Below are 22,309 nucleotides of genomic sequence, written 5' to 3'. Positions count from 1 at the left end.
CGCCCCCTTTTTTTTTTACTAAAGCACGAGTATGGTTTGTTGTCACCACCCTCGCGCGTTTTCTTGCTTTTATTGCTGTCACACTTGACTCTGCGGTCACTCCTAGCTTCGTTGGGTCCAGCTGTTTTTGTTGTCAAACGCAGCCCCAGAAATTTCTCTCCACGTACGCTGCATGCTCTATGTGCACGACCGCCTGAGGCTGTAAAAAAGCGCGTCCCTCCCGTCCAGATGCAGCGGCGGGCCGTCTTTGAGACAGTTGCGATTTGCTGATAGACACAGATGCCGATCCTTCAGAAAAACAAGCATATATAAGTGCAGTAAAGCGGCACGCGGGGTGCCGACAAAGGTCCTTCAAACGAATGAACGGCGTGAACATGCGCTGCAGGGCACACACAAATGGAAACAGCTTCAACTACTTAGGTCAGTTTAAAAAAAAAGAATAAAATGCTCGGCTCCCTCCCCTCCTCATTTTTTTTTTGTGATCTGTTTTTGTGTCATTGTGGTGGCCCTCTCCCCGCCACCAACCCCGCGTTTGTTGATACCCCCGCAACTACAGCGTAACCAGCCTAACCCCCACCGACCAAGGGGACGCGCTCCACACCCCGCAAGAGTTTTCAGGTGAAACTGGCGGCAGCGCCCCTGGCGGGCGCTCAAGCTGTCGACGCGGAGAGGGCCGCGGCGGCGCGGCGCAGGGATACGGCAGTGAGCCCACTGCCCCATTCTAGTACACTGTAATAGAAAACGTACAAAATCCTTTTGTGTTCGACGGCTAGGTACCTAGGGAGAGAATCTCTAGGGATTTTCGATGGTGGCGCCGTCACATCTTGGCGGAGCTTTCTGGAACGCCGCCGCGAGTCATGCAGCACATGCAGCTTTCGTCTTGACAACCATTTGACAACGTAGTCCGTGAACCGGTGTCCCGTAGCGACTTCGTCGTGACTGCCTCAGAGAACGTTGCTTGATTGACGGACGTCGAGGGCGAAACAGAGCGAAGGTGCTGCAATGCGCTGCCTTGCCACAAGTAAGTAGCGATCTCTGTTATTTCGAGTTCTGCTCCGCTAGTCTGAAATGTCGGCGTACCTGTTACATTTTCGTATCAGAGAGCGTGATCATATAGCTATGCTGCCGTTCTTACGTTGTGGATACGGAGCGTGATAAACATTTCGAACTGCGGCACAAGAGGTTCATCCACGATCGCTGCGCGAGCAGAAAAAAGTTTTCTGCGAAAGAACCGATCGTGTGTTTTCATGCACTACAGCCGCTACAGTTCGACATGATTAACTTGCACCAACTCGTCCAATGTTCGGCTTTGCCTAATTGATAACTGACACTATTATTAGAACAGTTTCTTCGCGCATGAAAGAAGCTTGATTGCCATGTGAAAGAACACATGGCTCTCACTTTGTGGCAGTTTCGCAAGTGTTCAGGTTTGAATGTCGAATTTGCTTGCATTATGAAGTGTCATCACGCTCCATGTTTCCAAGGGATTGCAGCTGCTTGCAAGAGGAAGCAGGCGCTCTTCGTTCGCTAGTTTGATACAAGTGCCACAGTTCACCAGACAGCACTTCAACGTGTTTAGTGCGCTCGCATTTGGTGTTGGTTTGTAAAAAGCCTTCTACGAATTCTAAGCTGAATTGTAAGCGTACTGACGGAAAATATAAAATGAAAGACGAGAAGCGTTCACTCTTTTTTTGTACAGCGTATCTCATATGCCTGCTTAGCTGCCCTTACGTAAGATTATGCGCCATGTAATGCTTATAAGGATTGTGAGAGTGATACTTTTGAAGTAGTTGCAATAAAAACCAAATGTAAATGAAAAAGGTATGACTATATACACAGCAGGATATATGCATCTTTATTTAGGGCATGAACAGCAAGAATGAGGTTAGCTCAAGCAACCAACTTTGCAAAAGGCCAATGGGTGCACAGTCTAGCAGCCTTACGCTTCCTGGAAGACCCTTGTGTAACATTGCTTTTCACTCACACCAGTCAAACTTGCTTATTGAATGAACGTGTCGTAGGCTAGACTGCTCTTCTGTCTGCTGTATGCTACAATAACATGGCAAACATGCTTTCTGTGTCCCCCGGATATAGGATTACAGCAACGTGCAAGGGTGCAGCCACCACTCTGGTGCAGTAGCGGTACTGTCCATAATGCACTATCCTTTCATAATAGCCCGAAGGTACTAGCCTACACATGGTGTTATCGACACTTGGCTCAATGCACAACCAAGGTCTATTGAGAATGTAATTAAGTTGTACCTTCACCATCCACACTTGATGTTGAAAAATTTCTTCTGCCTACGTACCGTAAAATCCCGAGCAAGCGCCCCCTCCTTTTTTCTGGATATTTGAAATATCTACAAATGGGACCAAGCAAGTGTTCCCCCCCTGCCTCCCGCCCTTTACACTGCTCCATTCCGTGTTTTTATTCGCTTGACAAGGGCTAATAACGACAGCAAATGCATGCCTATTCAAAAACTCATTTCATTGGAAGCACATGCGGCTCTTCCACCTCCATATTGAATTTTGATCCGTGACCGAGCAAAGGCCCCCCTCCAAATCTTGTCCGATTATCTTTCACCGTGGGAGTGGTGCTTGCTCCGGATTTTACGGTATTGAGTTAAAACTCGATCTAATGAAGTGGTGAGGACACTTGAATTATTTCATTAAATCAGGAAGTTCGTAAAATCGAGAAGGGGATTTTTTGGCTCTTTGAAATCTAAAATTGTAACATATAACAACAACCAAAAGCTACCAGGCCATTGCTCTCGCGATTAATCTAATTGCTGCGCAGGTGAAAAGTCCGTGAGGCCGGCCTGAGGGTGGCTCTGACATGAGGCTCCCTTGTCGCCTATGTCCAGGTGATGCAAGCCAGAAAGACCATTACATGAAGCAATGATGGGCGAACATATACATGGAGAACGAACGAAGTGATTGTGCGAGCAGGCCAAGTCAGAAAGTTGCAAGGAAGCTATTATTGCAACGAAACCAGCCACCGCCGCCTCTAGCACCATCCGGTACGTAAGTATGCTACTGACTGCTGAGTCCAGTGCTCCATGCAAGGGCACTGTGGAGCGTCCAGCCTCATCAAACTAATGCTATAGGGCTAAAGCGTTAGAGTGCACGCTCGAAGAAAAACCCATCTCTGCAAAATTAAATGGAAATCACCACTTTTTACGCAGTTATTTCCAAGAAAACTTTGTTAAATCGAGTTTTGTGGCCGAGCTAATTCATTAATTTCAGCCCTATGGGTATTTGCTGGAAAATCACAAAATACTTCGTGAGATCAGGAACTTCATAAAATTGTTTTGTTAGATCGAGTTTTAACTGTATTTCATTTCCTTAGGAAGCTACACATTACTTATATGTGTCTGCCTTTAGTCACAGAACTATTTTTAAGTTGTCTCATGGGCGTGTGATGAATTTAAATGTCACGAGCCATTTCTTGGCAATCAGGAAAGTTACCTGAAATATTGTAGGATGAGCGAATCATTGTAAACATGCAGGAACTTTCTTTTCTGTCCAATACTTCGTCATTGGGGGACCATTGCAGCTGTGTGCTGTCATGCTGCAGCTGCATTGCGTTAGCAGTGTTCAGACAGGCACGTTGAATCCTGTTCCATGGGTCAGTGACCCTGGGATCAAATAAACTGTTATGAGTCACTGTATGGTACTGACGATTGCCTTTAATTTTCCATTTCATAAAAGTCTGCTGGGATGATATAGGGTGAGTGAATCATTGCGGAAATGCAGGAATTTCCTCTTCTGTCCAATACTTCATGATTGAGAGATCATTGCAGTCGCAATGCGATGGCAGTGTTTGGAAGCTGCTTTGAATCCTTGTCCAGTCTTCCCGTTAAGGTCTTTGTAAAAATGTTCAACTCTCTGGCATTTGCAAAAGCCCTCAGCTAATTGTGCCTTCAGTAAAAAAAAATTAAGGAAAAAGTGAACCAAAGCAGACAGGTATAATTGGTCTAGAAAGTGTTCATTTGTACCACTGTCATAGCCAGAGGCATAGCCCCTTTGGTGTTTCACAGCTTTTCGTGCTTTCCTTCCGTCTGACTTTCTCGGGAGACACAGACAAACGTGATCGTCACGACCCCTAAATGTCTCTTCGATTACGGCCAGAACCCATAAGAGCCTTGGAGATTTCTCGTTCATGATAAGTCTCCTACTTTTACTACAAGCAGTGCCATTGATGTGGTGAGCTGATTGTAGCTGTAAAATATATTCCTTGTGCCATCTCTTCCAGAAGGCATCAAGGCATGCTTTTCTTTGCCTCCAACGTCTTTGTAGTTCATCTTTGGTCGAACCAGGCTTCGTCTCCGTGATCTCGTCATCAGGAATAGAGACTGACCTTCGACCAATCAGACAATGAGCCGGTGTAAGCCGTGGCTCCTCCAACTGACTTGGTATTACTGTTAATGGACAAGAGTGTACTATTGAATAAACTTCTGTCAACACGGTCTCTAATTCAACATAGTCCAGCAAGGCTGTCTTGCAGGCCTTTTGTATTGCTGTCTTTACTGTACGTATCAGCCGTTCCCAGAAACCGCCCCACCATGGGGCGCAGTCCGCTATAAACTTCCATTTAATTCCATTCTGCCTGAAGTACTGAAGTATGCGTTCATCTCGGACTGACTCACACATACTTTTTAGTTCCTTTGAAGCTCTGTGAATGGAGACAGAAAGCCATATGGGTCGTATATCTCAGCTTCTGCCTTTAAAACATTCCTCTTCGTTGTCCTCATGGATGCTACGAGCTGCATAATATTGGAGGTGTCAAGCCTTTACACGCCATCTTCAGGGTACTAAAGAACTCCCAGTAATTTCTTGTTCTTAGGAACCGTTAAACGAATATCTTTATTAATGCCTTCTCTTTCTTCACTGAGATGTTGAAGACTTGTGGAATTTGTCATCCATTTACGCAGATGCATTTCTGCTTAATTGATAACATTAGCTGCATTATTGCAGACCAGCAAAGCTGCTTCCGCTGTGTCTGCTCCGGCCACAATGTCGTCGACATAAAACTGGTGTTTTAGACCGCTGGTCATCTCTTCGTGTTCTCCTGTGGTATTCTCAAAGTGATAATGAAGAGTGGCACTAAGAAGAAACGGGCTTGATGCGGCTCCGAATGGCACACGATTCATCCTCCATACGTGCGCGGGTACTTGTTATGCAAAACCATTTTCTTAATATTCTCATATCGCTTTGTCATATTGTGTCAACAACTCTTTGTCTTTGAGAAGCCCCCATCGGCAATGGAGTCACAATATGGGTGGGCCTGGCAGTTATGCCACATGAGAATTTGTGCCAAACTCCTGCATTACTTGCCCTGCACTGATAAACCATGCATTTCTGTCATGCAAAGGGGCATGAGTTATTTGGCACTTCGAAAAGGCGGTAATTCGGGTTAGTTGGCTGTCCTTTGTCATAAAAAACAGTGCACAAACAACGGACAAACGAGTTGTCTCTTTCTGCTCGTTCATTGTTTTTGCACTGTTTTTATGAGTTATTTGGTACAATGTTGATGCACTAAAATGCACAATGTCATACATAAACAATAACTGATAATGCATTTCTTCTTCTATGGACATATCTTGACATGCCTCTCACAGTCGTAATAAAGGCCCACCCAAGTGCAAGGTGGGGGGAGTGAAAATTCTTTATTCTGTGTGGGCCTCTGGTTGAACTCTGGCTTGCACAGTGCCCTAGCTCTCTCTTTATTGACATTCAGTGAGAGTAACAGCACCAATAAACTTTACCACTTTATGTATCTTTGCAGATTCCAGGAACACCATTATCTAGATTGTACAAAATATATTTATGTAGTTCTCTAACAATATCATATGGCAATGGCTGAAACCTGCTTGTGGTTAGATCAGGGTGTATACAGGTGCTTGAAGCCCTTGAAAACAGTTGAAATTGAAAAGCACATTTTCACAGCCCTTCAGATTCCTGGAATTTTTTTCTTTCTCGGAAAATGCTTCAACTTCTTCGCATATGGTGTCTAATATTGACTGTGGCAGCTGCTATGTATAGGTAAACGTTCATCAGGCCAACTCCAAGGGCACATGCCGTGCTCCTGTTATGGCTCCCGTCCTGTGTTTAACCTGCCTTCATCACTGTTCATCTCCTACCATTCATTTCATTTCCTCACCTGGTCTACTTTCTCTCAACTTTCCTCCTGGTGACTTGACTTTTTTTTGTAAACCAGCTTTTCAGTTTTAAGTGAAGTCGCTTCTTAAGCTGGGATAGCGTGCAGGAGGCTTGATCCTTCTTCCGGAGCAGGTAGTTGGAGGTGGGCAAGGCCGTTCCTCAACTTGCTGTGTTGCCACTGGTAGGCTTGGCTCAGCTATGTCGTAGTCCTCTGGCGAAGCCTCTGCAACAGTCTGCTGTGTGTTTCTTGGTCACAGATGGATGCGATTTCTGAAGCGGATGCCTCCGGTGTCTTTACGGCGTATCTTCGAGGTTCTGGACCGACATTCACCACGGTGGCTTTTTTCCAATTTTTGATTGAGGTGATTGAGGTGGCAGTCTCCGTGTTTGTGTTACTGCTTTTGCCTTTCGTGGAGAAGCGTGTGGTGAGTTGCAGTTGGAAAGCTCGGTTGTAGTACGCTTGGAAAGGTTGGTAGGAATGTGCGCAACTTCCTGCCCATTAGCAGCTCAGCTGGGGATTTTCCTCCTATCGTTGGAGTTGAACGATAGTTAAGCAGCACAACTGCGAGGTCTTTGCCTTCCTCTGATGCCTTTGTCATCATTGATTTGACTGTTTGGATGGTCCTTTCTGCTTGACCATTGCTGCGGGGGTGCAGTGGAGATGAATGTAGAAGAACTGATAGCTGGGCCAGTTGGTGATAGTACTTGAACATGATTAACTTAGCGCAACGACGACGAGGACACAGCGCTGTGGTTTGTCTCCTCTTCTCTTGTGTCCTCGTCGTCGTTGCGCTAAGTTAATCATGTTCAAGGAGATGAATGGACATGTTTGATGTCCCAGTCATAAAAGAAATTTCTGAGGTCGGCGCTGTCGAACGGTGGCCCTTGGTCCGATATTACAACATTTGGTATGCCGAACCTGGCGAATGTATCCTTGAGTACCTGTATTAGTGAACAGGCTGTGGTACTCGTCATTTGCCAAACCTCTATATACTTGGAGAAGTAGTCAACTATTAGAAGGTATGTTTTGCCTTTAAGATGAAAAAAATCCATGCCAAGCTGCATCCAAGGGCGGTCAGGCAGAGATCTGTCCAACAGTGGCTGCCGCGGGTTAGCATTCCGATGCGACTGACATATTTCGCACCTGTTTACCAAGGATTCAATTTCCTTGCTTAGAGATGGCCAGTACACACTCTGGTTTGCTGAGTTCTTGCAAGCAGTAATTCCGCGATGTGCTTGGTGCAACGTTTGAAGTACAGTTGATTGACAAGCTGTTAGTATGACTAGCCGCTGGCCATAGCAAACGAAGCCCTCTGTTGTGTGCAGTTCGCTTCTGATGTGGTAGAATGGCTTGACATTGTTGTCGATGTCTGAAAGTTTCTGAGGCCACCCATCGTGTATGTATCTTGCCACTTTTTGTAGGGTGCCTCTGAGGGTGCCATAAACTTAACATACCAAGTTTGGGCTAATTTTGTTGAGTCAATGGCGCCAAAATACGATAAATACACTTTGAAATCCATGACGTCACGTGGGGAGATTTTGGCATGAAATTTAAAAATGAAACTTTGAAGTTGGTTTTCTCCTCTATTAATAAACCTATGATGGCGAAATTAACGACATTAGAGTTCTCAGAGCACAATTTATCGATCTAAACAGATTCATTGTTTCTCTTTAGTATCCCTTTAAACTAGTGAACAGTTTTTGTGATTCACATTTATGAGAATGAATGCAATAAGGTTTTCAGCTGTACTATAGTGTGCAAAATACAACCTTTATTTGTGCAGGTTCCCGTGCTGCAAGTGCAGTCGTAACCCCTGTGGAGAGGGACCCGACCCCAAGGAGAAAGTAGGGGCTGACGAGCTGCGTTTAAGTATGCTTTGCTGGTGCTTTTAGCTATTTCAAAAGACGCAAGAAGTGGCTCGACATCACTTAGCCATAGGCTGCTCTTCCTCATCTTAATGAGCATAGCTCTTGCAACACTGGCTCCGCCAAAAAACTAGGCGTAAAGTTCAAGGTAAAGTTTTTAAACCATGTACTTTTTGTCATCTCATGTGAGCTGCCATACACACATAGATGAATCTTTGTTGTTGCTTGGAGGTAGACTTCATGCTTCTCTCCCAGCAGTCCAGCTCTCTTCTCTTTCTATTATGTATTACTTTTCTTTGATTTATGCTTCAGTGACCAAAGTATGTATGCTCACTCCCTGCGTGTGGAAGAGAAATGCACCGGTGTACACCATAAAAGGATGCGAAAAGTTAAAGGACCCCTTGCGACTTTTTTTACTGTAATTTGTAGCCTTGTGTCTGGCAATGCCGAAATTGAGTGAGTCATAAATGCTCTGACATATCGTATAATTAATGCTAGTGTCTCTAATTCTGGCCACTTTTAGCTTCATTTTGAAACACCCGCCTGAGATTGTAAGAAACTACTTCCCCACAGCGGGGAAGCACCTAAGACATTGTGCGCTAAAGGTTTGGTGACATTGACAGCGAAGTTTTCAAATCGGGGGCCCCGCGCGCGATAAAGAATGAAACGATGTGGGTGCTTTGGTATGAGTTAAGCCGGTTAAGTGCGTGTCCCCTCAGGAAAATGAAAAGCATTCCTGGCTTAAGCAGCCAAAACCACCCTGAGAGCAGCCCGACAACTGAGCGAGAGGGACGAGAAGCAATAGCCCTCGTCAGGTGCCAGTTGTGGTATTGTGTGTGTCCTGTCCATCTTTTGTGACGTCAACAATACTGGCTTTTCTTGTGGAACGTCACACGGGGCCTTCATCTATGTCATATTAGTGGAGGTGTTGCGAGGTGCTGCCAACTCAAATGAGCACTCACGCTTACTTTAAAACCAAATTAAAATATCTTAAAGGTAACATTTGCCACTAATAATCAGCCAGAAGTGCCCACGTGTGCAGGACAATCACACAACACAAACATCTCGAGGTCTTGATTTTGGTGTCAGGGGCCTTTTAAACGGAACTAAAAGTATGCAGAGGGGACAAGAGCCGTACGGGTCCACCCTATGTGTTTTTAAAAGCTGTAAATGATTTAAGGTAGTACTGTGTATTCTACTTTAGGAGACCGGTAAGCAGTCATCATACTTGCAGAAAAACTTTTTTTTATAAAAACGTTACCAAGCTTATGTTGAATGCACTAGTCTTTCTTTGATGGAAATGATTTCAGTAACATTATTTTGTCACTGTATAACCATAGCAGTAGCGATCTTGCCATGCTTTCTTTTGTTCTTCAGCTTTCGAATAATATTCTTCTATGTGGGAGTGTGTTTTCCCATCATTATGTTTTTCGGTAAACAGAACGATTACTTTATTGAAGAGACTGATGCTGGGACTGTTAGTACATAGTTCAAAATCTACATACGGAAGAAGGAATTGTACAAGCACAGACACCCAGTGTGTGTGTGCATTCCATTCCTTCCTCTTGTGTAAGACTCCTTCAGGCTGAGTGTTGCTCTTTCAAACTCTTTTAGTGAAATTGTATGAGCTATGTTTATTGCACAAAAATAAAGCAGTCTTTATAACTGAAATCTTGACTGTCTCAAATGAAATAATTTCACTTTTCACACAGTGCAATTATTAACTTAAAATTTTATTTAACTACGAAACAAAAAGGGGGCACCGACCATTCTAGAACGTTTATGACGTTTCGACTTCCAGTATGGAAGCCTTGTTCACGATGAATACATCATCAGAAGTGGTTCGTTTTATTTGGAAGACGAAACGTCATAAACATTTTGTTTGGACCTGTCTGTGTCTCTTTTTTATTTCAAATGTACCCTCCTAGCCAGACTGGATTCCGCCATGATCCCGACTTCAAATGTCATTTAATGTACCAAGTAAGTGCTCACTCAACAGCAACATCTTGTGTTGACAAGTGTGTAGAAGACTAGGAGTAACACAGTCATCATTAGGATCTATTCAGTGTGTTCTAATAAAGGAAGATGTCGATGGAGGGCTTCACCGTGGGGACAGCGGCTCATCCTTTTTTCTTCAATTGTGTTTTTCTCCATAATACATTGAGAGCCAATCTTTGTGATTTAGAGACTTGGGACAGAAAGCTAGGGCTATTTCTGAAGTGTAGTAGCTTGTAATGTTTTAATTGTCATAATCTTTCACAAGTGGCAAAATCGATTTTCTTAATGAGTGGGACCTTTAATCTTTGTTTTTGCAATCACAATTTTTTTTGCAATCACACACAAAAATAATGTACAAAATCGAATTTTTGAACTTCGCGCCGAACCCTACTACCGGTCAGTCAGCACGACGTCACTAATCGATTTTATTATTTTTTTTTATCTACGGCTGGTTTCTGCAGATCAAAATGTTACGAAGCCTCAGCGAGAGTGGAAAAGCGCGAGACTAAGATCTTTGTTCCACACCTTGAGCTCAGCCAAATAGCACAGAAGTATGTTACACAGTAATAAATGTTTCCCATGGAGAAAAAGTTCTCTATTTTATGCATTTATGATTGGCGCCCACAAATGACGGATCGATTGAAGGCGCTTAAAAATCGCAATTTCGGTTTCGGTTTCTGACTGCGTGAAGCGCCACCTGCTTCCTACTGCAAGCGTCATGGCGACTTCCTGTTTACTTTTCTGGCTCCAACGCGTGCTTTCAACTTCCAAACTTCTGCGCTGTTCTTCGTGACATTGTGAAATCTATATGGATATACGTGGTGGGTCATATGTAGCACCATCCGGAACATCAAGCATCAATATCTGATATGCGACACTTTGCCTACTGGTCGTCAGAAGGTAAGCAAAACGCCACTGCACCGTCACAATATTGCGCGGCCCGCGTGGTAAGGCGATTATGTAGTGCTTCTACGGCTACCTCTGCCCTTGCATTTGGGAATGACGCTTGTCTGCTTTAATATTGCGTTAACTATAGCGACCAAGGCCTGCGTCTTTAATGTGTAAGAGCGTGAGCTGCGCATACACGGACTTTAGAGAATAGACGACGCATCGTGTTTTCTGTTCTCGTTCGAAACATGTCCTCAGTTCTCGATCGATTCCAACGAACTAGAACTTTCTGTCCGGATTTTTAAAACGATATCGCATTTGTTCTTCCGCATGGTCACAAATAGACACCACATGGAAAGAAATGAGATTGTACGAATGAAATTGCTCTCCAAGAAAAGGTGGGCAGAAATATGAGCTTCAGAGCAGTGTGCATAGATTGCAATATTTAAAGTATAGCAAGACGATTTAGACAACCTGTAGTCACATGAACCTGGCCACACAGCATTTGTACAGAATCGTCAATCGTCTCAGGGTATCATTAACGTCTATCGCTCATCCTTTATAAGTTAAATGCGGCCGCCGTGGCCGGGATTCGTTTCCGCGCCCTTCGGATCAGCAGTCGAGCACCATAACCACACCACCGTGGCGCGTCTCTTTGATGGGGTCCTTCTATGCCAAACGTCCGCGACATTGCACTCGTACATCTCAAGATTCTGTTCCAAAAATCGTGGGCAAGCTTTTTAGTGCAATATTCGACCTCTTTCATGAAACTGTCACTGCAAGAAAATTTTTTTCTGTGTCCTTGGGAGGGATTTGAACGTTGCCATAGTGGTTGCTAGAAAAGGAATGGTGATTTCTTATTTCCTCCCATTGCGTCCGCTATTCTGTCTCGCGATATGCTTTGTGGTGAAGCAAAAAGGCCATTCTGCATCCATTCTGAGAATTTTTAAAAAATTCTACAATGTATATCAACACAATACAATAACACCACATGCCAGGATAGTTGCCAGTAAGTGTGTCAAAAAAGTATGGAGGTCGATGACCGAGAAGTTTTGAAGAATGAGGGGTGCAAACATAGAAAAATGTGTAAATGGGGTGTCGCACCACCCATATACACAGAAATACGAAGAGACCACATCAAAATCCAAGTGCCAAATTGCCAGACGAACCTTTTTTTTTTTTTTTTCGATTCAATTCTGCCAAAGACAGCATCTGAATAGAACCACCTCCTCGCCTCTGTCGCCAATAACCCAGACCATTAATCTTTTCAAGCTGCTTTGCATAACGTTGTATAATGTACATGTATTAACAACTCTCCTCTGTAGCGCTATTTGGAATTGAGAGTGAGTTAAAGAAATGCATGACTTGTGTTCAGGCACATGCAGTTTGGTGATGCAGTCAAATTAAAATTCCACTTCTTTGGAAGGGTGTACAAAGGAAATTCGATTCTGAAAGTTTAATTATAGTGATTTTTGTTTTAAGCGAGAAAAATTTACGTTGAGCATGTGCAGTGTCCTTGGACGGCAGCTCGTAAGTCCACTTCACTGCGCTGCGTGCTTCCTTGGGGCAAGGGAAAGATGCAACGGCTACACGAGTGGCAAGTTTGTATGCTGCTTTGTGTATTTCCACGCTTTGACAAGCATTCATTGGCTTTCTGCAGTGCCACCGATCCGCCATGTTTCAGATGGTTTGTTCAGAAATATACTGTTAGAGTATAATAAGAGTATATAACAAACACTGGGGATACACTTTAATTCTTTTTTGCAGCTCCCATAAACGTGACTCGCACATCTGCAGGTCGTCCTTTGGCCGCATCCCTTGGAAGCACATAAAATGAGCATTGCGAATGCCGCGTCTACTGCTTCCTTGTCATACAGGAGAGCCTGTAAAAAAAAAGTTAGAGCGATAATTATCTAAAAGGACAGTGCCGCCTTACAATTACTGTGCTGAAGTGAGTGCCAACAAAAGCTGCACTTAAGTGCAAGGCTTCGTTCTTAAAAGGTGTTAAAGGGGTACTGACACGAAAAATTTCAGTTGTTTTTTTGCGTCAAATGCGAGGCCAAGCCCTCAAGAGCCTACAAACGGAAGTGCTAAGCGCAAGTGCACCCTGAAAAAGTAATTACAATATGTTTTTAAAAGCTAGTTTCAGTTCCTACTGTACCCTGATGTCACAACATGGTATGAGCTTCTCGTCACGTGCTTGCACAATATATAGTGACGTTTCCACGGCTGCTCAGCACCGGGGCTCAGTTGATGACGCACAAGCGGCCATTTTGAACGTTTTGCTGACGCACAAGTGGCCATCTTCGAATTTTGGTACCTGACGTCATCACAATTAGTACTATAGCCTGACATCAAGCTAGTGTCGATGTCGGTAGGTGTGCCATGGAAAAAGTTACTTTAATATAAAAATAAAATATCTGATCAGCCTTTCCTGAGCTTCACACTTGCTCAGAGGCGTCTCTGCATACAGGAGATTTGTATGGCGTAGTAAACTCGCCTTCAAAAAAAGGCGTCAGTACCCCTTTAAGGGCCGGTTACACACTCAAGTCAAAAGTTAAGTATAAAGTTGGTCCTTGAATGCGGCAGTTAGTGAAGAGGAAAAAAAAACTGGGGGCAGCTACGTACTATTGGCAGCGAAGACTGAGGAAACAAAGCTGGTGGCGTTCCCCTCCTCCTCACCCTCTCCACTCCTTGCAATAGTGTACTATTAAAGAATATGCTATGCTTCACCATCTCCCCTCCTCCTCACACTCACTTCTGTTTCCCTTCCCTTTTCCATACTATTGGGCATGAGGCCCACCACTGGTAAAGCTGGCGCCACTGTCAGCGTGCCAGATAGACATGATCAGCAGTAGCGTTGTCTGCTTAGGGAGCACCAACATGTGCTGAAAACAGTATTTCTGAATAGCACCTGCTGCTGTAATTTTGACTAAATGAGGAGTTCTCCCGCTTCACCTGAGCACTTGACAACACTTGAAAGCACAGCAATATGAAAACGTGAGCTTAGTAACTTCGTAACGTACTCGTTACTATTTCGGAACTGTAACTGCTGCCGGCCAATTCGTCTGTTGAGCACCTATTTAACGTATAGGTGTGGACGTATTCACTAAGAGAGGCAATCTTTACGATGACAGCTTTGAAATGCAGCTGTTGCTTAAATTCCACAAGAAGTTGTGGAAACTTCTCCTTACAATAATCTGTGCAGTAACTTTGTTTTCAAAAAGGAATGTGCTTCTTTCGATCGGCAACTGCGGGTACACGTTTCTGTAGTTATTAAATTTTTCCACGAATGAGGCTGATCTTGAACACTTTCACATAAACGCTTGCAATTCTCGTGGCAATTATACAGGTTGTGATGTCTTCTTTACGAAGAGCGTTGATGATAAAATCTTCTTTTGTGCAGTCACACTGCGAAAAAAGTTCGGCAGATCCCACGCCTTGTGGGAATCGGTTCCATGCAAAGCAGTCAGCGAGTAGCTGTCCGTGCTGCATGTTTTGGCTTTGAGCCAAGGAATACAAATGTAAAGCTTATTAGACTGCTTGAAAAGCAGAGCTAACACTGGAACCACCATTAAAACCCGACATGACGCCTGAATCATAGGAGTATATAAGTATTGCTCATTGCCTTGTTATAAAATTAGATAGCCAGCACTGCAACCACAAATGACGTTGCACCGACAGTACACCTGCGTTGGGTTTTCTTTCCGAAATCAGTTTCAAGACCTGGCGCAGCTCTGCGGTAGAATACCTGACTGCCACGCTGAATGCCTGGGTTCGATTTTCTGCTGGGGTCCCGATTTTTAATGTTTGATTTCGTCAGGTCAATGCTGCTGAAATCGGTTTTAATTAACGCACTCGCATTTAAATTACCAATGTCTGTTCTCGCCGTTTCTGGGTTGATATATACTGTCAGTCACCCGTGGCACATACCCGCATACTGCAGCCTGTGGTATACGGGCGAGTACCACACGTATGTGGAGGAAAGAGTTTGACGACGTACGCGAAAGGATTTTCACATTATTCATGTCATGACTAAACTATCATGTTCGTCAAATTCTCTTACCCTCCGATGCCAGTTTTGGCCTACACTAAGTTAGAACACCAGATGTAGGCGGCTAGATAGATAGATAGGTAGATAAGTATACATAGAAACGTTCAAAGTGCCTTTGGTTCGCTAAGAAATGCTTCATATTTAAAATGGCTTTACCATGTCTCACGCAAGTTAGAAGCCATCACATCTAACTGTCCAGGCGACTTTAGGTAACTATACCCTTGCCAAGGTACGATACATTTGTCCAACTTATTCTCATTAAATCTGTACTTCACGTAAAATTGTCATTTGGGCTAGAAGTTTTATGTAAATATATAAACATCAGCTTTATAAAATTGTTACTTGGGATTCCTGCAGCAATAATGCAGTGATTAAGATTTCTGACCATGAAGTAACGGCAAAAGTAACGTCCGTTACTTTTTTTCGGTAAATGTAATGGTAACACAACTTTTTTAAGAGGTGACGTAGGGCGGTAACGCGTTCCTTTTTTGTTAGCGTAACGGGTAACGTATTTAGTTACTTTTTCTCAGTAATGCCTACAACACTGACAATTATAGATGCTTATTTATGCTACGGCCGCGTCATTGCTTAATTGAGGCTTCATTCTCGTATGATCAATTTATTTATACAGATGGACCACTGTAAGAGTATATTTCTTTTGGTGAATTCCATTGGCAGGTTTGGAGCATTTCTGGTAGCAGTTTTCCTGCTCCATTCAGAGCAAGTCTGTTCCATTGGCGGATTTAGAGTGCTCCCTGTATGTTTCATTGGCAGATCTGGAGCAGCTCCCCCTACTCCGCGAAAAGCGGCGGATTCGACCGGAAGTCGCAAGCTCCCAGCACGTGCGCGCAGAGCGTGGCGTACCACATGCACGATGCAATGCGCTGTCCGACCGCACCCATTCTCTCCGCTCGCGCCCGTGAAGGTGAAAACGGCGCAAAACGCAAGGAATGCTGGGCGCTTGCAAAGCTAGCGCCCCCTACCATTTGCTCTGGCGGGGCCCTCGTGTTCCATTGACAGATTTCCTTCGGTTGCTCTCCGCCGGAGTGGAGTGCTCCGGCACAGAGTTTGTCGGCCACTCCGAATCCGCCAATGGAATTCACCATTCAGAAGCGTGAAAATCTGGGCCGCTTAGTTCATGTTTAGGTGCGAGGAAACCAGCGAAACTCAAAAACAAGGACGATAGAAGAAGGCGCATTCAAGCGCACACCATCGCTGGAAACCGTGTGTGCTTGAATGTGCCTTCTTCTATCGTCCTTGTTTTTGAGTTTCGCTGGTTTCCTCGCACCTAAATTCACCATTACGGATTGCCCACATTTCATGCAAGAAGATTGTTTGGGGATGCCCCATGCCGGCGACCGCTCGCAAGGTGCGCTCACTGTACAATTTATGTAAACAGATAGTGCCTGTAAGCAACTCTGTGCTTTCTTTTCATCCAAGATTATTATTTTGATTGTAAAAACTTCTTTCGTTTGAAAGTATCCACAGAAATGTCCGTTAGGGCTTCCACGTGATGTTTTTCATAGAGCGCCGATAGCGAAACCTATGAGGAGTGCACCGGCATTATCCTACCTAGAACGCAAGTGCAGTGCATCCGATAAGAGGATGAGTCCATAACTCCTCACCTCCAATACTATACAAGACTGTTATGCTATGCTTTACACTCTCCGCTCCTCCTAACATCACTCCTTACCCTCACTTCCTTTCCCACCTCGTATTATACTATACTATGCAAAGCTATGCTATGCTAGGAGCTGCTTGGCACATATCCACTTTTTGTGGCACATACCTGTAGAGTTTTTGCTAACACCTCACGGTGGAACTTCTTTCGCAAGTAACCATCGAATGGCTTCTTTAAAGGAGTTTATTGCCTCACGAATCAACCGCACCAAAAATTTTTTAAATCCGTGCGTACGAGCGGAGTTAGAGATTTGTCGCACGCTGTAATTGCTTTCTCTCTCATCCCAGCAAGCTCACTGGAAGCTAAGCAGGGGAAGGATGGCACAGGGGAAAGAAGCTACATCATCTACACGTCATGACTTGGTGCACTTTTTCTTTGTTTTCTTTTTCCTTTCGAACGCATCGTGAGTGCATGTGCAGGCACGTGGCAGCCCCGTTAACTATGCAGCTGACGATGCTCAAGTCAGCTGACAGCCCGTGAATTTGGGTATATGGCATAATTTGTAGAAAGAAGAGGGAACGATTTCTAGCTGACTTTCAGAATTAATGGTAAATTCCGGGCCTTGTGCTGCGCTATAATGTTTGGCTTGCGTGCTCTCAGGAGCCTCGACTACCGATCGGCAGTGTTTTCTAACCATGCTGAAAAAGTGTTTCAGGGCCCCTTTTAAAGAACTTCGCTGTTGAAAAAAAACGGAAATAGCAGGGGGACAAGCTAGGAGAGTGCTTCCCTCACTTGTTCCTCTCCTAATTCTTTTTTGATAGTGCCAAGTCACCAAAGTATTATGGTTTGTTTAGACGATGATTGCCTAGCAGATAAATGCACGCACAAATACAGCAGAGGAATGAGCAATTATGATTGAGTTAAACAGAGTGACTGTTGATATGAGGCTGCTAGAAACCTGCTTTCACTTGTGGACAGGGGCGTAACCAAGGGGGGGGGGGTTGGGGGGGTTCAACCCCCCCCCGAAAATTTTGAGTTTTGCTTGCGCATATAGGCACGCACACATACAAACGCACGCACGAACATACATAAAGTAAGGTTGAACCCCCCCCCCGAAAAAAATTTCTGGCTACGCCCCTGCTTGTGGAGCTGATGTTCAGCCCTCATTTCTGTGGTTGGTGCTTGAAGACTAGGATTGTGTTTTGTTCTATCTAGCACAACTGAACAACCTTGTACCAGTGCATGCACGTGGCCCTGTTTACATGAAAGTGTGTTCACCTTTGCAGCTCGCAGATGTTGAACAGCTGATGGCTGCAAGGAGAATGCCAATATCTTCCTTGTACATTTCAAAACAATTCTTGAACATGTAATTCCCGTCCAGAAGTGTTACGTCCTTCAGTCATCCTAGTGTGTTGCTCCTGAAATGCCAATAAAAAGTACAATGTGAAAATTTGCTCTGGTGTCTCTAATTAAAGACATTATTCAGACTCCAAAACTTTCATACTGACCAAGCATATTCACTGAACCAAGTGTGCAAGGTGTCCAATAACATTTAACTTCCAAGATTAGCAACATTTCAGTCCATAATCAGAACAGGCATTCCAACTATTTCTCAAGGTCGTGAATTAAAACCATGTTTTGTGTTAAATTTGACAACAGCAGCATGCTTGGGCACATAGTGCATGTTGATGTTGGGCAGCAGCTCGTTATGCGCAGTTTTTAGCAAATCTTTAATGTTAATTTTTATGCACATGGCTGTTCAGCGACAGCGACCATAAGTAGTAGTGTAATAGGGTTTCACTGGAGAACAACGGATGCCCCACAGCGGTGGGGCTGCAGATGTTTACAGCCAGCCACTTTTGTGATGTGCAGAATGCTGAAACGAGCAAATACATTTGTTTTCTCAACAAGGCCTGTGCACTGATTGATTGTGCCACTTAAAGGGACTGACAACCAATTTTTAGGGCACCTATCTTCTTTAGCGCAATGGAAAGCTAACTGGTCAGATTGTCTAGCCATGGAATGGTAACGTGGAAAACGCCGTGAAACATTTTTAATCAGAATTTTTCTATCTGCGGCGAATATGAACTCTTAAACACACTTGACAACACATGCTGCAAACAGTGAATGCGAGAGCGGTTTGTGTTCGAGCGCGACGCTTTACTGCGCATGCGTGCACTCCGCGCGCATGCGCCACGGCTGGACATGGGCCACTGGCGGCTGCGAAGGCAGCGCTGCTTCTCACCATGCAACTCCTTTTACCTTGTAGGCAGCACAGAACTGAGCGGGGATAGATAATAATATGCATACTCTAACTCTGAGGACCAATTATGGCGTGCATGACAGCATCAGACTACGTATACGTGCAGAAAAGTGACCGACTTCATAATCCAGCTTCAAGGCTCTTCCGCTAGGCTGCGCGACATAGCGGTTTTTGTTACTTTTAAGCACCATTTAAAAATATAAATCCTACTTGCAACGCGAAAAGGATGCTGGAATCTGTCACTATATTTCACGGTCTTTTCATGTCTACCAGGATCTAATAGCACGTTCTGCCCAGTTGTCGGTCCCTTTGAAGGCCCCATGACAACGCAACTTCAAAGCCAAAATCTTCTGTGTTCCATTCTCCCGCATACACAGGTAACTCAAACCATGTATTGCTGGTAAACGTAGTCTTAAACATATTTTAATATGGTTTTAAAGGAAGCGCAAGTGCCCGAATTGGCGACAACTTGTGACCTCATTATCAGTATGATGCATTTAGTGGCTACTCAGGCTCACTGATAATTCACCTGTTCTACGAGTATAGTCGACGTCAATGACGGACAAGTTTGCAGGGCGCACAATGATGGCTATTGTCATTCACCTCTCGTGCTTTATTCTTGGGCTGCTTTCTAGGTGCTTCTGGATGCTTACGCCAGTGGTATTTTAAACATTGTAAGATATAAACAAACATTCAAATAGTGGTGAGGTTTTTTTTGTTCCCGAGGGGGACTGTGAAATGGGTGCCCTGCCGGCAGCTGTACTTTAGTAAACAAAATTCGGCAGAAGCTCCCTCGTCAAGTCACCTGCTCAAGAAACTCAACCATCTGAACGGAATGGAGTCACTATTTCAGCACTTTACTTCTTCTCATGCTGGTAATAAACTGTTTGTATCCAAAAAAAAGAATTCGTAAAAGTTTCCAAGTCACTGTGGTATGTGTGTAAGGTGATTATGACAGTGCACAGCTTCATATTCGTTGTGTGACTGTCAGCTGATTATCTTGGAATATCTCTGCTAGGTACACAACAGTGAAGTCGCTAAACGAAGTTTGCCACCTAAACATACGGAATGAAAATAATGCTTATGGAGATTAGACGCAGCAGTCTATAATAGTACAACATATGTGTCACTGCTGCTGGTCCTGGAACAACTGTAACATAAGCATTACAACAGCTGTAACTTGCAACAGTATAGTATAATAACAGTAATAGTCACGGAACTTTAAGTTGGCAGCGAGCATCGCCTGCCTATGTTACAACATGCTCCGTGTTGACATGAGCTGCGTGACAGTGTGTATCGCAAATTTTTTTTATTTTTTTTTCTCTGCCACCATTGATGCCCTAGCTGAGCTGTGTGCCACAAATCTAGCAAGTGGTGACTTGTAAAGCTGACACATCGTGCAAGGCTTGTAAGCCATCTGGCAAGCGGAGTTGCTTCGGCTCATCGCTGCAGTCGGCAATCTTGCTCTCGCTATCCACTCAATCTTCAAAATTGGATAGCGCAAAATTGAACAGGTCCTGTGCATCTGTGTTCTTTCTAAGTCCTGTTCGATTTCCCGTTATGCAATTTTGAAGATTATGAGCCAACTAGCCTATCAACGTATTTTGTTTGTTATCAACCCAACGCCTGCAGGATCCACGTGTCTGCGGCTGTAGCTTCACCCCTGGAGACACAAACACTTTGCCCGAGTTTAGGCTGATCGGTGATCGTTCTCATATACCTTTTGTTTGTTGGCATGCTTTTGGAGATGATCACTATACAAGAGAATATAATAAGAACAGCTGATAGCGTGGCGGCACGTTGCGGAGCAGATCTCAACCACTCCACACACTTGGTCTCTTGCCTGACGGCGCATGCTCGATGGAGCTTGACCTGTCGAGTGCGCGTGACGGTTGGCTGTTTGACAAGTTGAGGAGGCAAAGCAGGGTCGAGGAGGGTGTCACTATAATTGCTTGCAGCTGCCTTGATATGCAGTGCGTGGCTTAATTCATGGTGCAAATGAGATCATGATGTAGCCTAAATTCTTATTTCAGGGTCCCTTCAAAGTCAAGTTTACTTGGCTCTTATCCTATTCGAAATTATCTTCGTGAATACTTTGTACAATGATGAGGCTGACATGTCTAGTTTAAATTCTTTCATGTCTCCATTTTTTGTATTAGTAAAACATTGGCGTTTTTCCAACTCTCTGTTACATTCGAATTTTTGCATCTTGCCGTATGACCGTATGCGGTACGGCGTCACTCTCTGCGTACCTTTGCAAAAGGAGGCGGCTGAATGAACGGCTTGGGCACTCCACGCAAGCATGATTCATACTGTAAGACATGTTTCGGTACATAAAACTAGTACAAGTAATGGTGAAGTTAACGAAACATCGCCCTGCGCACTGTTAGAATAAAATGACAAGTCGTTCTTTAGCTGTTGTTTACAAGTACCAGGTTTTCAAACGCCCCAGTCGGTCAACAGGATTATTCATTACCGCAGTACAACGAATCTAAGAACTTGCCTAAGATTAACGATAAGGGAGTGCCCTTACTACTAGTTGATGAGATAATATCAGTAGTGGTTATCACTTACTCAAAGCCGAACATTGGACGACTTGGTGCAAGTTAACCATGTCGAACTGTAGCGACTGTAGTGCATGAAAACGCACGATCAGTTCTTCCGCAGCAAATTTTTTTCTCCTCGCGCGGCGATCGTGGATGAGCCTCTTGTGCTGCAGTTCGAAATGTTTATCACGCTCCGAATCCACAACTTAAGAACGGCAGCATGGCTATATTATCACAATTTATGTAACAGGTACGCTGGCATTTGTGGCTATTTATTACGCGCGACAGAGACTAGCGAAGCAAAACTCGAAATAACAGAGATGGCTACTTACCTGTCGTGGCAAGGCAGCGCATTGCAGCACCTTCGCTCTGTTTCGCCCTCGACGTCCGTCAATCAAGCAAAGGCAGTACTAGACGTTCTCCGAGGCAGTCACGACGAAGTCGCTACGGGACACCGGTTCACGGACTACGCTGTCGAAACGAAAGCTGCACGACTCGCGGTCATCGTCGTCGGTACAGAGACAAGAGACGAACGCGCGTACATACATACATACATGCACACGTGGAACAGCATGGAACAGCCGACACCGGTCGGCGAAGCGGCGTTCCAGAAAGCTCCGCCAAGATGTGACGGCGCCACCATCGAAAATCCCTAGAGATTCTCTCCCTAGGTACCTAGCTTTCAAACACAAAAGGATTTTGTACGGGATATAGACGCTCGCGCTCGTGCACCGCGCTAGGGTGGCCTAACCGCGCGGCGCAGCAACTGCAGACGTAGCTTTACAGAAGTGGAACTAAAATTGTGAGCGTACAACAAAAACTAGATTTGTTATGTTCTCTTACGTTTGTTGATTTATGAAAATTGCCACTTATGACTGATCTTTTTATACTAAAAAATACAAATGCGCATA

At 44.4% G+C, this 22,309-nt stretch overlaps 2 long non-coding RNA genes across 4 annotated transcripts; one reads left to right on the top strand and one right to left on the bottom strand.

The window, feature by feature from the left end:
• Positions 1–743: 743 nt before the first annotated feature.
• On the top strand, positions 744–9,699 carry LOC119382395 (uncharacterized). 2 transcript variants are annotated; one of them, XR_005181523.2, is made up of 3 exons: positions 744–1,021; positions 2,865–3,020; positions 7,947–9,699. It is a non-coding gene; the product is annotated as an uncharacterized LOC119382395 (long non-coding RNA). The 2 variants fall into 2 exon arrangements; XR_005181522.2 differs by having other exon boundaries at positions 2,798–3,020.
• A 2,950-nt stretch (positions 9,700–12,649) lies between these two features.
• Positions 12,650–21,971, bottom strand: LOC119382396 (uncharacterized). 2 transcript variants are annotated; one of them, XR_007415039.1, is made up of 4 exons: positions 21,731–21,969; positions 21,427–21,565; positions 17,868–18,007; positions 12,650–12,797 (listed from the first exon to the last, which is right to left on the bottom strand). It is a non-coding gene; the product is annotated as an uncharacterized LOC119382396 (long non-coding RNA). The 2 variants fall into 2 exon arrangements; XR_005181524.2 differs by lacking the exon at positions 21,427–21,565 and having other exon boundaries at positions 21,731–21,971.
• Positions 21,972–22,309: the final 338 nt, after the last annotated feature.

This window comes from Rhipicephalus sanguineus, chromosome 2, assembly GCF_013339695.2.
Source record: "Rhipicephalus sanguineus isolate Rsan-2018 chromosome 2, BIME_Rsan_1.4, whole genome shotgun sequence".
NCBI classification, from domain to species: domain Eukaryota; kingdom Metazoa; phylum Arthropoda; class Arachnida; order Ixodida; family Ixodidae; genus Rhipicephalus; species Rhipicephalus sanguineus.
Note: the sequence above shows the minus strand (reverse complement) of the source record. Positions and strands in the feature narration are given on the sequence as shown.